Genomic DNA, 15316 nt, shown 5'->3' on the forward strand with positions numbered 1-15316 from the left:
CTTATAGATCTGTATGTAGGATAAAGACAGCTAATTGCAAACTGCTCCAGGACACTCAAAACTATCCTGGGGACACCTGGATGGTGGTATCCCAATATTCTATAGTTGTTCTGAGAGTCGGGGGAGATGTAGTGATGAGGAAACAGAGCAAGCAGCATTCAGAAGTCATTCTACAAATGGCCCAAGGACGACGAGAGCTGTGTTTGGCTAATTCATGATTCAGTGTCAAAGACCACATTTAAGAGAACTAAAGCAATAGTAAACAAGGTGGGATGTTTGTTTGTTTGTTTAAGGTTTTGCTCTGTTTTGTTGTTTTGAGATAAGGTCTTTCTAAGATGGCCTGGCTGCCCTGGAACTCACTATGTTGACCAGTTCAACGGTGGCCCTGAACTCACAGTGATCCACCTGTCTCTGCCTCCCAAAGGGATGAAATTAAAGGAGCACACTGCCACACCCAGCTTGTGATTTTTCTCTCTGTTAGGGTGAGACCGAAAGCTTGACTGATTGGCTCCCACTAAATCTTTTCCCCTCTCCAGGATTCTTGGTGTGTGATTCTGCTACTGCCAAAGAACTGTCTGAAATAGTTTGATAAAGGGTAGAGTCAAGGTTCGTCCCTCCTGTCTGGCTGGCAGTTTCAACCTCTTGGTCCGAGCGGCCCCTAGGAGTCCAACCCTTCACATCTGACAGTTGTCTCTGTCCCATCTTCGCCCCGGAGCTGCTAACTGGTCTCGAACCCCTCAGCACTTCAGCTCCTAGCGGCGATGCGTGTGATCAAGCAAGATGGCCGCCAAGAGCGAGTTATGTTTGACAAAATTACATCACGAATCCAGAAACTCTGTTATGGGCTCAATATGGACTTTGTTGCTCCTGCTCAGATCACCATGAAAGTAAGCCAAGGCCTACACAGTGGGGTCACCACAGTGGAACTGGACACCCTGGCTGCTGAGACAGCTGCCACCTGACTACGAAGCGAAGCACCCTGACTATGCCATCCTGGCAGCAAGGATCGCTGTCTCTAACTTGCACAAAGAAACAAAGAAAGTGTTCGGCGATGGGATGGAGGATCTCTACAACTACATGAATCCACACAACAGCAGATATTCTCCCATGGTGGCCAGTTCAGCACTTGACATTGTTATGGCTAATAAAGATCACCTGAATTCTGCCATTATCTATGACTGGAATTTCGTTTACAACTACTTTGGTTTTAAGACACTGGAACGGTCATATTTGTTGAAGATCAGTGGAAAAGTGGCTGAACGACCGCAGCATATGTTGATGAGGGTATCTGTGGGGATTCACAAAGAAGATATTGATGCTGCAATTGAAACATACAATCTACTTTCTGAGAAGTGATTTACTCAAGCCTCTCCGATTCTCTTCAATGCTGGGACCACTGCCCACAGCTGTCTCGCTGTTTCCTCTTGAGTATGAAAGGTGACAGCATTGAGGGAATTTATGATACTCTGAAGCAGTATTCCTTGATTTCTAAGTCTGCTGGGGGAATCAGTGTTGCGTGAATTGTATTCGGGCCATTGGTAGCTACATTGCTGGGACTAACAGCAATTCTAATTGTCTTGTGTCAACGCTGAGAGTACATAACAACACAGCTGTTACGTGGATCAAGGTGGAAACAAGCGCCCGGGGGCATTTGCTATTTACCTGAAGCCTTGGCACCAACCACCTAGACATCTTTGAGTTCCTTGACTTGAAGAAGAACACAGGCAAGGAAGAACAGCAAGCGTGGGATCTCTTCTTCGCACTTCGGATCCCAAATCTCTTCATGAAGCGAGTAGAGACTAACCAGGACCGGTCACTGATGTGTCCCAATGAGTGTCCTGGTCTGGACGAGGTTTAGGGAGAGGAGTTCGAGAAGTTATATGAAAGTTACGAGAAGCAGGGTCGTGTCTGAAAAGTTGTGAAAAGTTCAGCAGCTTTGGTACGCCATCATTGGGTCTCAGGCAGAGACGGGTACCCCATACATGCTCTACAAAGACTTCTGTGACCCGAAGAGCAGCCAACAGAACCTGGGAACCATCAAATGCAGCCACCTGTGTACGGAGATAGAGTTGCACCAGTGAAGATGAGGTTGCAATTTGTAACTTGGCTTCTCTGGCTCTCAACATGTAGGTCACACCAGAACATACGTATGACTTTGAGAAACTGGCAGAAGTCACTAAAGTCATTGTCCAAAATCCGAATAAAATAATTGATATAAACTACTACCCTATTCCAGAGGCACACTTATCAAATAAACACCATCGGCCCATTGGAATTGGGGTACAAGGTCTAGCAGATGCTTTCATCCTGAGAGCCCAGAAGCCCAGTTATTAAATAAGCAAATCTTTGAAACCATTTATTATGGAGCCCTGGAAGCCAGCTGTGACCTAGCCAAGGAATATGGCCCCGACAAAACGTATGAGGGATCTCCAGTCAGCAAAGGTATTCTTCAGTATGATATGTGGAATGTTATTCCTACAGACCTGTGGGACTGGAAGCTTCTCAAGGGGAAGATTGCAAAGTACGGTATAAGAAACAGTTTACTTATTGCCCCAATGCCTACTGCTTTAACTGCTCAGATTCTGAGGAATAATCAGTCCATTGAGGCTTACACCAGTAGCATCTACACTTGCAGAGTCTTGTCAGGAGAATTTCAGATTGTGAATCCTCGCTTACTGAAAGATCTTACTGAGCAGGGTTTGTGGAATGAAGAGATGAAAAATCAGATCACTGCCTGCAATGGCTCCATTCAGAGCTTACCAGAAATTCCTGATAACCTGAAGCAACTCTGTAAGACCATGTGGGAAATCTCTCAGAAGACTGTTCTCAAGATGGCAGCTGAGAGAGGCGTTTTCGTCAATCAAAGCCAGTCTTTAAACATCCATATTGCTGAGCCCAACTACGGCAAACTAACTAGTATGCACTTTTATGGTTGGAAGCAGGGTTTAAAGACTCGGATGTATTATTTAAGGACAAGACCCGCTGTTAATCCAATCCACTTCACTCTGAACAAGAAAAAGCTGAAAGATAAGGAAAAGGCACTGAAGGAGGAAGAAGAGAAGGAGAGGAACACAGCAGCCATGGTGTGCTCTTTGGAGAACAGAGAGGAGTGTCTGATGTGTGAATCCTGAGACAAGCCCTAGAAGAGCCAGCAGCTCTCGGCCATGGCAGACTATCTGACATAGATAGACATAGTGGGTTTGCTTGATTACGGGAAAGCTTTGCGGGACATTTCTGCCAGGAGAGGAATCTTAATTTTCAGTACTGTTTCTACATAGTGTAAACGTCATTTTTAACAAAACAAAAAACAAAACCCAGCTTTGATATTAGGAATCAAAGTAGAGGTTTTGGGAATGCATAAGAGCCTTCATGGAAATAGTGGCATGGTTTAGGAAGTCTCTTCTCCCTCCAGCTTTCCCTGTCTGACTGTCTCTCAGTTTGGGCAAAGAGATTTAGTTCCCTTTGACTGATTGCCTAGAAGTAAAATCTAGCAATAACTCATCAGCTGAAGATCTTTGTCTAGACAAACTTCTATAGAAATAGAAATTTCTAAGTTAAAAATGGGAGGGGGGTAGAGTCAAGTAGAAGCAAAGCAAGAAGCACTGAGCTTCTTGTGGGAAAGCCTAAGGCTTATTCTCCATGTCCTCACCCACATTCTCTAGAGCTGACCTTGCAGACGTCCCAAACTGTTCACATCTTGTGGATAGATAAATGTATACATCAAAGCCTCTTGATAATACTCATCTTGGATCAGCAGATATTTTACACTCATAGAAACTATTTATAGGTGTGATGGTACCTTTAATTTCAGCACTAAAAAGGCAGAAGCAAGAAGATCTGAGTTCAAGACCAACCTGGTATACACGGGGTTCCAGGATAGCCAGGACCATATAGTAAGACCCCTGTCTTAAAAAAGATAAAGAAAACAGTACAATTTGTACTTTAAATAGTCCTTAAAGAAATAAAAAATATAGCTTGATAGCTACCATTTTGTTGACAATTAAAAGAATGGATTTACCAAGTATTTCCCATAGCCAGGTTCTTCATTCCTCTCTAGAAATTCAAGTTGTCCTCAGTATGACCTCCTTTTACCCTAAAGTACGCTAGGCATTTGGGTCCCCTCCCCCCCACCCCCCTCAATGTTTTGCCTTCTGTTCTTCAAATCGTAAGGTCTCCTCTTTTTATTTAAAAAATATTTTTATTACTTTAAAAAACTATGTGTGGCCAGTGTTCAGTGGTGGTACATGCTTTTAATCCCAGCACTTAGGAGGCAGATACAAATCGCTAGTTCTAGGAGAGCCAAGGCTACACAAAAAAAGTCTTGAAAAACAAAATAAACAAAAAGCCCTGTGTGTTTATCTGTGTGTGTCTACTCATCTGTCTGCAGGACTCACAGAGGCCAGGGATATCAGATGCCCTGGAGGCAGAGTTTACAGGTGGCTTCAAGAGGTCCAACAAGGGTTCTAGGAATGAACTCTAGTCTTCTGTAAGAGCAGCATGCATTCTTAACCATATAGCCATCTCTCCAGCCCCAAACTGTAAACTTTCTGCTGCTTCCTCAAGTTCTAAGTGAACTACTCCTGTTCCTTATTTGAATGTGTGTCTTCTTCCAAAATGCCATGGAGTAAACTATATAAAAAGCAAATTTTTCGTCTTTCCACAATGCTGGAATTTATAACCAAAAATATATTAGTTTTGTTATTTGTACTTGACCAAGTGACCCCAGTTTTCCTCATTTAGGGTACCTGGTGGCCCTCACAAGCACTTTTAGTCCAAACTTAATTACTAACTCTCAGATCACATACAGTATATGTGTTACACAATGGCTGTGAAAGAGTTTACAACAAGGTAGAGTTCCAAGAACCATTCATTACTGAAGGCAAGACTGAAAACAGACGCAGTCTCTGCAGGTGGTGAGATACTAACCAGCCCAGCTGGGAAGCTACTAGGGACAGAGCAGGCTCAAGCAAGAGTCTTTCAAGGCAACATAAGGCTAGGAACACAGGGTGAGGACCATGCTAAATTGAAGTTCTGGGGGAAGTTAGAAAGTTTTCAGCCTGTCGTCAGTCCCCCGTGGAATTGAAAAGCTTCTGTACATCCAAAAATAAAATGATAATCGAGTGAAGAGATAACCAAATGGGAAAAACCTTCACCAGCTACAGAATGTCTATTTAAAATATACAAAGAACTCACGTACCTGAATAGAAAGTTCTCAGAAGTAGAAATACAAATGGCTAATGTTCTTTTTTTTTTTTTTTTTTTTTTTTTTTGGTTCTTTTTTTCGGAGCTGGAGTAGAAATACAAATGGCTAATATTCTTAAAAGTATGCAATATCCTTAGGGAAATGCAAACTACTTTGAGTTTCCAACTCGACCTAGTCGGAACGGCTATTACAGCCCGCTGGTGAGACCGTGAGGAAAGAAGAATGCTTACTCAGCGTTAGTGTTAGTGGGGTGTAAAGTGGCTTAGCTACTTTGGAAACCAGTGTGGCAGTTTCTCAAAATCTAAACACTATATCTGCTGAATGAGCCAAGAGTAGCACTTTTTAGCATGTACCTGTAAGACTACATCATACTACAGAGATGCTTGCCCATCTATGCTCACTGCCGCTAAGAATGAACTAGCGTGGACACTGCGGGACCAAGAGCGTCTGTGCGAGCAGAGCCAGAGGGAAGCGGGTGGGCCTGTTGGAGCGTTAGGATTTGAGCTTGGACCTTTTGGGGGTTGGGGATTTAGCTCAGTGGTAGAGCACTTGCCTAGCAAGCGCAAGGCCCTGGGTTTGGTCCTCAGCTCCGGGGGGGGGGGGGGGGGGGCTAAAAAAAAAAGACCTTTTGAATCCAGAATCTCGAAATGCATTGTGATTCCTGTCCCTTGAACTGTAAGATTTATGTAGGTAATCTTGGAAACAATGGGAACAATACTGAATTAGAACGTGCTTTTGGCTATTATGGACCACTCCCGAAGTGTATGGATTTGCTTTTGTCGAATTTGAGGATCCCCGAGATGCTGCTGATGCTGTCCGAGAGCTAGAGGGAAGAACACTATGTGACTGCTGTGTAAGAGTGGAACTGTCGAATGGTGAAAAGAGAAGTCAGAATCGTGGACCGCCTCCCTCTTGCGGTCGTCGTCCTCAAGATGATTACCGCAGGAGGAGTCCTCCACCTGGGTGCAGATCCCCAAGAAGGAGAAGCTTTTCCCAAAGCTGGAGCAGGTCACTTTCTAGAGATGGGAGAATAGAAAGGTCTGTCTCATGAGAGAAATCACAAGCCGTCTCGATCCTTCTCTAGATCTCGTAGACAATCTAGGTCAAATGAAAGAAATAGAAGACCAGTTTGCAAAACTGGCATACAGGAAATAACTTCATTTGACAGGAGTATGTATAGGAAATTAAAGTCTTGCTTGAGACTTTATCAGCTTGGTGCACTTTTAAGATGTTTTAGCTGTTCATATTTGTTTTGTCACTTGGAACAGTGACACACAAAACAATGTAATTCTCTACGGTTTCAAATGGATGCATGTGATCTCAAGAATTGTTACTTTACAATGTTCCCTGAAGCGAGATTGAATTTTCTTTGAATTTTTAGTTTTTCATAGACTAAAATAAACCTAAATCCTGCCCAGTTTTAAGTGTGATGTACTAATGATATAAAGCAGCTGGCTGGGACGTGACTGAAGCTATAGTTCCTCTAGTAGCTGAGACACAGTGTGGCACTGTGGGTGACATGGTAAGCAGCCTTTAAAAGCTGCTGTGAACGCAGCCAACAGATAAAGGGTAGGAACCACGCTCTGAAGGTTTTCAAAGCAGTTCCTTCCTGGTTGCTGTATGCAGATGCAGAACTGTTGTAACGTCTTTATTTGGAAATGTCACACTAAGACACCAGTGTCCTATCAGTGTAAGGGGTACATTGTAGAGCTGAGCTTTTTGAATTACTGTGCAAGATTTTTTTTTCATGCTATCATTTGTAATGTGCTTGTGAGAATCCTTGGGATTAAAGTTTGGGTTACAAATTGTTGTTTACCTTGAAAGCCTGTTTTTCCTTGCTCACTCAAAATCTGTGAGCTTGGTGATCAAGTCCAGGTACAACATTCCTATTGGAAGCCATACTTATATTTCCTTTAAAGTGTTTTTGAACTAATAAAGTGCTAAAATAACTGTATAGTAGTCAGTTGAGCAAACCCACGATTGCCATTGCTCTTATCCCGGGAAAGCAGTTTGCTCTTTGTAAGAAACACAACTGAGAGGCACTGCATCAGCAAAGGAAATTCACCCCCTTCGCTTGTTACCTATGAGAGCCATTTTTTGGGTGTTGAAGTCAATTCAGGACAATGGCAGTTAATGGCTAACATTTTAAAGTAAGCACCAGTGTGGTACATTGTAACTCTTTAAGTTGCCCATAAAAAGTGGCTTTAAGCTTCAGCATGAAAACATTCACAAGTTTTAAAATTAATTTCATTTTATAACTTGAGGTGTTGCATGGGATTCCAGATTGATCCATCATGAGGTAAAATCCACACTATGGTTAATCGTAACAATGCACAGTTGAATATGGAGGCATGCAAACCCTTTCTCTTAGAAATCTGGAGGAGCTGTGGTTTCAGGGTTTGTGTGTGTGTGTGTGTGTGTGTGTGTGTGTGTGTGTGTGTGTGTGCAATTAGATTAAATCATAACGCAACAGTCATGTGGCTTAAGTTTCCTTAAATGTGTTCTTTTGAGGTAGTTTTTTGGATTCCACTGTACTGACTTTGTCTCTGTAAGATGTCATTGCACTAAGTTCAATCTGTAAGCTTATAAATTCCCCCAAAGTATTTGTTTTCTTTAAACAATAAATTTCACTAAGAAAGGAAAAAAAGAATGAACTAGCTAGGAAATGAATGAGCCTAAATATCCACCAGATGGTAAGTAATCAAGTTATAGTTGTCAGGTCCGAAGAGTATCTCATTCCCCTCTGAAAAGTGCAGGCCTACTCATTCAGTCGAAAAGTGAGTCTAGGCACAGCTTAACCTGCACTGTAGGAAGGTTTCTGGTGGTTAGATAAGAGCCAATATTCCTCAGAAACTTGTGAAATTGTTTCCTATATGTTAAAATGAATCATTTCCTTAAGTCTGGCAGAAGGGATATATGCCTCCACTGACATATACCTGTGGTTGCATATCAAAACCAATGGTGCCTGCAGGGGACCCTAGGTACCTCTCTATTCACAAGCACTCATTATATCTTCTAAAGCTCCTACCCTAGCATCCTGGTCCTTCTCGCCCCAGACCATTCAGTCTCTAAACCTCCTGCCCCCAGCAATTACTAATATGAGAGAGAGAGAGAGAGAGAGAGAGAGAGAGAGAGAGAGAGAGAGAGAGGTGAAATCTTAAACAAGAGCATTTAACCTAAAGGTCTTGTAGAGGCCAAGAAGCCATTAGATAGGGGAGGGAAAGGCCTCAAAGAAAGGTGGATGCTATAATGCTTATGATATGAAAGCAGAAGGAATTCTTGGAATGGAGAAAACCTAAAGTAACAATGCTCACTGTGCAGTGCTTTTTAATTTTGAGGTAACGAAAACAGTACAGGATTACATAAATCATAAAGCACTGATTGATATTCTGTAAAAGTAACTTTTATTTGCCTGTAGTAATTGTCATCTCAGAGGCTCACCCTTTCTAGTTCTTTCTGAAATATTGATGACTGGCTCAACTCAGCTGTTCTGGCTAAAGGCCTCTCCAAACTGACTGATTCAATCTGGCTTCTCTCAGCGTCTCACTGAATTCCTCTGCATGGCTTCAAACTAACTCTGGCAATTTGTTCTAATCGTCTGGTTCCTTCTTATCTCTGGCTTCATCTGTCTCTGCTGACCTGCACATGAACTCATGAACTCATGAATGAACTCCACTCCACTGCACTCCACTGCATTGACTCCCTACTGACTGAACTCCTAACTCCACTGCACTTAACTGACTAAACAAAACCCAAACTTCCAACCCCCTAAACTGCTCTTAAATAGCCTCCCTTTCCTGTCTGCACTCATGAGAGTTGGGCACAGCCCATCTCTAACTTACTCTGTCAAATCTTTCTCTGATTTGTCACTTTGTCAGTCCCTCAGTTAGATGTTGCTTTCAAACATGGCTGCTTCTTTCTACAAACTAACCTAACCTACATTGTTTGGGCTTAAAGTTGTATCCTAGGGGTGAGGAAGCTAAGCTGATTCCATAGCAGACTTCAAATGGGCAGTTCAGGAGATTAGGCCTAAAACCTAGGCCTCAGGCAGCTAATCAGAAACTGCCCCAGCACCTGGCCTGAAGCAAGGACAATGGGTCAGCAGCTTCCGACCAGACCCCACTCCCACCCCGGTAATGGAATGTCGATAGAAAAAGAGTAAGACAAAGCCTACCTACCCTGGAATTCTCCTACTATGCTATTAAATTGGGCCTATGAGCTCACTTGGATGTCTCTCTATCTTGATAATGGGGAGACCTCAGCATGCTGGACTTCTGCAGAATAAAACACTCTTTATGTTTATATACTATTTGAGTCCTAGATGTCATTCTTCGGTGAATCATGGGCCTTTACAAGAGTGTGTCTGCATTTCAGCCAGAGCAGCCATGTTGCTGGATTAAAATTCTTCTACAGTGTTCTATTTTCTTTTTGTTCTAGAGGACAATGATAACTGCTGCTCATTTTAAAAGGCAACTTAACATCTATAGGCTAGTCCTAACCTGGAAACATCATCATCCTAGTGAAGTCTGAAGTAAAAGCAGAGAAAAACAAGTTAGTACAAGAAGGTGGCACAGGGCGGTATTTGAAATATAAAGCCAACAGTAAACACAGAGAGCGTCAAATCTCAGTTCATCAGGCATTTCTTTTTTTTTTTTTTTTTTTTTGGTTGGTTCATTCTTGCTCTTGGTGTTGTTGTTATTGTTGACTGATTTGGTTTGTTTCTTTATTTTGTTGGTTGGCTTTTTTAAAAAAATATTTATTCATTTATTATATATAAGTACACTGTAGATGTTAGGATAGAAATTGTGGCTCAAGTCCAGACAAACTACACCAGGTCCCATGTGAAGGATGTTTATTGGGACAACAGAAAAAAGGGAGAGGGGCAAGAGAGGGAAAGAGAAGAGGAAGGAGGCAGAAAGGGTCTGCCTTTTGTTTGAAATGTAATGTAACTGCTCCCGGAAGCTGAACCAAATGTATGCTGGGAATATTTGGCTGTTGCTATGCAACAGATTCGCAGGTGACATCACTGCTGGAAGTGACAGTGGTTCCTGACAACAGCAGTAGGTGTCATCAGAGACACCAGAAGAAGGCATCAGCTCTCATTACAGATGGTTGTGAGCCACCACGTGGTTGCTGAGATTTGAACTCAGGACCTCTGGAAGAGCACTCAGTGCTCTTAACCACTGAGCCATCTCTCCAGCCCGGTTGGTTGGTTTTTAAGACAGGTTTTCTCTGGAACTCACTCTGTAAACCAGGCTGACCTTGAACTCAGATTCTCTTGCCTCTGCCTCCCAAGTGCTGGGATTAAAAACCTTACACCACTACAGCCCAACACCCAACAGGTTATTTGTTGAAAAAAAACTAGCAATGTTATACATAAGAAATATGCTCAAGGGGCTGGGGATTTAGCTCAGTGGTAGAGCGCTTACCTAGGAAGCGCAAGGCCCTGGGTTCGGTCCCCAGCTCCAAAAAAAAAAGAAAGAAATATACTCAAAACAGAGACTGAAAATTATGTGTCAAGCCAAAAGAAAAGACCAAAAATAAAAATAGCTACAACAACAACAAACTGTCCCAGAATTCTATTTGTCTCAGACAAATACACTTGAAGCTAGGGAGTAGCCCCAGAGCAATCCCCCATTATGAGGGTGAACCTATTTCATCATGGATTTAGCAGGCCTCAGAAGATATGTCTGTAGACTTCTTTAGCTTGGAGCTCCACCATGGGTATATCCCCAGCCTAGCACCACCACTGTCCTCTGATCCCTAAGAACACTTTTAGAGTGATGCTTATTAATAAATAAGAACATAAGAACAAAGACATAGACTAGACATATGAGAAAACAGTAGACATGAAGACCCCATTGGCACATGAGCCCCTGGCCTCTAGCTTGATCTTGGTCTTGGCTGCTGGCTCTTTGAGTTGGGAGAGAGGCATTCTCTACTAAATTCCAAGAGTGGTATAACTAGGCCCTACCGTAAGTCAGTATTCAGTTGGAGGAACCCCCGTGCTGGTTTCCACAGTGGTTTCAAAGTTTACATTCCTACCAGCAGTGAGTAACTGTTTCTCTTTCTCCACACCCTTGCTACTATTTGTTGCCCATTTCTTTTCTTAATGTTAGCCATTCTGCTTAAAAATCTTAAAGGTTTTTTTTGTTTTGTTTCAGTTGGCAGGTTCAAATTATGTGATTAGTCATGTATACCTTGAATTTTTGATCCTCCTACCTCCACCTCCTGGATGCGGAGATTACAGGGATGCACTATGCCCAGTTTATATAGTACTTGCGGGCTTTGTGGCTTTCTGTTTGCTAGGTAAGCACTCTACAAGCTGAGCCACATTCCATCCCCAAAGCAGTTCTCATTAGCATTTCCCTGCTAGCTAAGGAAATTGAACACTATTTATCAGACATTTTTTACTCCTTTTGAGAATTGTATATTAGCCTATTCATTCCATGGATGGTTTACATTTTTAAGTTCTTCATATATCCTGGATATTAAATCCTGTCATATGTGAAACTGAAGAAGTCCTCTTCCCACTCTATAGCCTGACTCTTCACTCCACTGATTGTTTCCCTTGCTGTGCAGAAGCTGGACTTCATGCAATCCCCTTCTTCATTTCTTGGGGTTATTTTCTGAATTGAGTCCCTCAGAAGATGTTCACCTATGCCTGTATCTTTAGGTGTTTCATTCAAATCTTCCTCTAGTGGTTTCAGCTGCAGCATCTCCATTAAGGATTTGGATACACGTTGACTTGATTTCCTCTGTGCAGGACGGTAAGAATCTGCTTTCATTTTACATATACACATCCAGCCCCCCTGAACCATCCGTTGCAAAGGCTGTCTTTTCTCCAATATATGTTTTTGACAATTGTGCCAAAAAATTAGGTGGTTAGAACTGTGTGGGCTTATTTCTAGGTCCTCCAGGAGGCAGCCACTAGTCTGCCCCCTTACCCAGAACTCCAAATCCTTTGTTCTCCATGATGCCTGACTGATAACTGACTCCTCACCTGGTGATGTAGCCCTCACACTGCTCGTACCACTATGACCTCCGTACTCTGTTAGATGAACTCTGATTGTCTTTTGTGAAGTTATAAGCTCTTCCCTTTTGCTCAGCATCATAAATTCTAAAGAATCTGCCTCAGGATCGCTGAGATGCCACCTGCTGAGTTAGCCATTTTTTGGAAAAGGAACTATATAACCACGGGTCCTAACCATCTTTCAGCCATGTTTTAATTTAGAGCCAGACACACCTGTGACCTTAAAGTAGTATCAAAGTGTAGGCAGGACTTGCTAATCTGGTTCTTTCGTTAAGAAGCTGGACTGCTGTTAACTTGCCAGAGCAATGTTTGTCTGAAGAATGACATGGGGGAGGGGGGTCACATGAGAAAGCATTATCTCAAGGGCCTTCCAGCACAAGAGTCAACATGGTCCCTGGATGACAAAACACTCTGTTGAGCCTTCCTGCACATTGTCTCCCTTGCCTCATTTCCTTTCTATAAAAACCGATTCATGCCCCTGAGTTCTAGAAGTTGGCTTTTGTTTGGGGGAACAATAGCTTCCCACACTGTCAGAGAATCGGTCCACTTGAGTTAATTTGATATCTTCCCATTTACTGTGGCCCTCCTGAACTTTGAACAGCTTTCCGACTTAGCTCTATCAACGAATGTGGGGAGCAAGCAGCTATCAAATTTGCCCTCTGGGTGGCACTGTCCACATGCTGTTTTCTATCAGGAGTGAGAATCGCATACTTGCGAGCTGGCTGCTCACGGAGAGTGACCCAGTTCTTAACCTTGGCAGACACTTTCCAGCAATTTCTTGGCACCTTTTCACCTTAGGAACTCGCTCTTCTCCCTTGAAACATCAACCACCTATAAATGCTTTGTTGATAAAAAGTAACCGCATTGGAATTGTGTCAGTCGACTCTAGGATGGGTAAGTCACACCCAAATCACCGGTGAGCACCAAAGTACACTATTTCCACTGTTTTGACCTTAAAATCACCATTTGGACTTTGTATGGGTCATTTGTAGTACCGTTTGATATAATTCTTAGAATCTTAGTATTCTCAACTTTATCTCCAAGGGATAACGAGGTATAATTTGTCTGTTTAAGATACAGTGCTTCCCTAGCCTTCTGTTCATTTCTAGAACGGCATAATGGGCAGGTTAGCCTAAGGTCCTCTGAAGCTAACACACTCAGTGGGCAGCATAGAATTATGCACCTATGCACCCCATATTGAAAGAATTGTGTTCTGGTGTAATACTGCCTGGCCTACAATGTCATAGATTCTAATGAAAGACAGCCATCTGGTGTTTAAGTTTCTATATACTCTTATCATTGGAATTGTTCTCTTCCAGTGTGTGTAAATGGAGTGAAATTTCTTTTGTGTAAGCACATGTACACTTACATAATAGGGATCCCAGGTAGAAGAAATAAATAGGGAAAAGAAAAGCAAAGACTACCCCCACATAGAAAATGTAGGAGAGGGGTGTCGGTCCTTTAAAATGCTTTAAGAGCCACTGTGGCCTGGTGGTATAAGCTTGTCATGCACTCTACTTGGGAGGCTAAGGCAGGAAAATCACAGGTTCAAGGAGCATCTATGGCTGTAAGAGCAAGCTCAAATTCAGCCTGGGAAACCTGGGGTGACCCTGTCTCAAAAGAAGATGTAAAACATGGGTTGGTGTACACTTATCTAGCATGCACAGATCAAATGACCAGGACAGAAAAACATTTAAAACTACAGGACAGAAAAGCATTTAAAACTACAAGTGCTGTGGCAAAGCCAAGTCCTATGGACAATGTACAACCTGCCAGGTCCACCCGTCAGTGTTAAAGCAGGGCAGACACGGCTGCATTTACAAAGTGACTGCACACTGAGTTTGACTGGAGTGCCACTGTTCAGGGTGAGGTCATAGCTTCTAAAATGGCATTGAGCCAGAAGATTCGACTAGGATGTTCAGTCAGCGGGGTATTACTGGACTTACAGATTCTTTCCAATTAACTTCTGTAAAGTTGGAAAGACTCTGAACTCACCACTTAGGAAAGACCCACAGCAAGTGGCTGATTTGTTGATTTTTACCACTCAGTGTGCCACCTGGCAGATGCTCTGGTGAACACAGATGAGAAGAGGCCTGTGCTAGACAAACAATGAGGAAGCTGTGTCCCCACCAGACAAACCCTATAGGAAGGTCACAGACTGTGCCCCAATGAGCCAGCTTTAGTCACCTCAATAAGACAGTTAAAACAGCCACATTAATAGCGAGAAGGAGACAGCAAATTTTGGTCTCATTAGGAAGTGGGGCAAAGATCCAAAGACCCTCCTAAGCCCATTGTGTAAGATTATGATCCCTGAAGTAAAGTTGCAGTAGAGGCCAGAGCATATGTATTGATCGTAACTTTAATCACTTCCAGGCCAGTTACAGAATCACTGATCCCTCTGGGGAATCTATTAGAACCTAAATGGAAGACAAATGATGAAAGGGAATGATTTAATCGAGTGACAAATATTACACCTTGGAAAATTAATGCGAGCCATTTTTAGATAAGGTACATAAATGAACCTGAAGTTCACCTAAAGCAAATTGGAACCTCTCAGAATTCCTAGACTTTATCAGCTCCTTTATAAGCAGACATGTGTTGACTAGATACTATGAATACAGTTAACATAGACTTTGTATAGAACGATGCCTGACATTTGTAGACAACTTCAAAAGTTGGGAAGCAGGCAACTGGGACGAACCTATCCCAGCTGCCGGATGCTGCCAAATGGCATGCCTTCCTGTCTTAAGATTCGGATGAAAGGTGTGTGTCTCCCTACCTGAAAGGTCTGAACTAGAAGTGGATTCACCCACTTCCATCCAAGAGAAAATCCCACAGGTGTGCCCTCCGTTCCTGGATTGTAGTTCATTCCAGATGTAGTCAAGTTGATAAGCAAGGTTGGCCGCCACACTTGGGGAGCCACTGGTATGGGTGACAACAGGAGATCAAGAATAGGCACCACACTTGGGGAGCCGCTGGTATGGGTGACAACAGGAGGTCAGATGACAATCTCCTGCTGGATTCTGCATGTTCCCCACTCCCACCCCCCAACAATGAGGTGATTTAGATGAGCCAAAAAA

At 42.8% G+C, this 15316-nt stretch overlaps 2 pseudogenes; both read left to right on the top strand.

Moving 5' to 3' along the window:
* Rrm1-ps1 (ribonucleotide reductase M1, pseudogene 1) lies at nucleotides 618-3555 on the top strand (annotated as a pseudogene).
* LOC108352833 (serine/arginine-rich splicing factor 3 pseudogene) lies at nucleotides 5851-14349 on the top strand (annotated as a pseudogene).
* The last annotated feature ends 967 nt before the right edge of the window (nucleotides 14350-15316 follow it).

This window comes from Rattus norvegicus, chromosome 14 (assembly GCF_021556685.1).
Source record: "Rattus norvegicus strain SHRSP/BbbUtx chromosome 14, alternate assembly SHRSP_T2T, whole genome shotgun sequence".
In the NCBI taxonomy this organism is placed as follows: Eukaryota; Metazoa; Chordata; class Mammalia; order Rodentia; family Muridae; genus Rattus; species Rattus norvegicus.